The following is a 1,236-nucleotide window of genomic DNA, read 5'->3' as shown; positions in this document are numbered from 1 at the left end:
TAAAGAAACAACTCCATCAGGCCATACAAGAGATCAGGTCCAAAATAAATCTCTCAGGGAAAAAATGAAATGACAATATAATGAAAGAACTGCTCAGTACATCTGCAGAAGAAACATATAAAAAAATAGATGAACATAGGCAATGGACAAAAACATACAATGAAAAATATAGAAATGAATTAGAATGCATGAAGCAGATTCAAAGAGATATCCAGGAAATCAAAGCTTCCATTGAAAGCTGGCAAAACTGCTTTAATGAAGCTGAAGATAGAATTTCAGATTTTAAAGACAGCATGGCAGCTAGTGCTCCTGAAAGAAAGGATCTCTTAAAATCAAAAAAGAACCAGGAAAAATCAATTCAACAGCTGCAAGACGAGGCAAAGAGGAATAATGAATGGCTGATAGGAGTCAATGAAACACTAGAAGGCAACACAAACAACAAAAAGAGAATATTTACAAAAATAATAGCCGAAAATTTCAGAAGCATGGAAACAGAAACTGACATACAGGAAAATGAGGCATACAGAACTCCAACTAACCATAACCAAAATATAACTACACTCAAAATATATATATATATATAACTACACTCAGACATATAATATTCAAGATCCCAGATCTCCAGCAAAAGAACACAAGATAAAAGCTTCTAGAGAAAAGAAACACATTACCCATAAAGGAAAGGTGATCAGAATCATGGCAGACTTCTCAACACAAACCATTCAATAGAAAAGAGCTTGGGGCGAAGTATTAGAGGTCCTGAGACAAAACAGCTTCCAACCAAGGCAGATATACCCTGCTGAACTTACCTTCAAATTCAAAGAAGAAATAAAATTTTTCCATGACAAAGAACAACTGGAGAACTTCATGAGGACCAAACCATCATTGGACAGAGTACTAAAAGACATTCTAGCCAGAGAAAAACACAATTGCAATTTCAAGAACAATAGAAGGAACTGTCAAGAAGAGAAAGTAATTAAACTGGTAGAAGAAGTAGTAAAGCAATGCAAGTAAACAACATGACAATGATAAGTCAGCACATATCAGTTATAACCATAAATGTGAATGGCCTCAATTCACCAGTCAAAAGAAACAGACTGGCACAGTGGATTAAAAAACAAAATTTAACAATACGCTATATAAAGGAAACACATTTTACTCAAAAGGAAATCTACAGACTGAAAGTCAAAGGATGGAAAACAATCCTCCATGCAACAGGAACCCAGAAAAAAGCAG

The 1,236-nt window shown here is 34.6% G+C and overlaps 1 protein-coding gene across 2 annotated transcripts in view; it reads left to right on the top strand.

Annotated features, from left to right (window-relative positions):
* Window positions 1-1,236, top strand: part of Snx16 (sorting nexin 16) — a 49,798-nt gene that overhangs the window by 4,789 nt on the left and 43,773 nt on the right. The window lies entirely within an intron of this gene.

Source organism: Chinchilla lanigera, unplaced genomic scaffold (assembly GCF_000276665.1).
Source record: "Chinchilla lanigera isolate Chin_1 unplaced genomic scaffold, ChiLan1.0 scaffold00016, whole genome shotgun sequence".
Lineage (NCBI taxonomy): Eukaryota > Metazoa > Chordata > Mammalia > Rodentia > Chinchillidae > Chinchilla > Chinchilla lanigera.
Note: the sequence above shows the minus strand (reverse complement) of the source record. Positions and strands in the feature narration are given on the sequence as shown.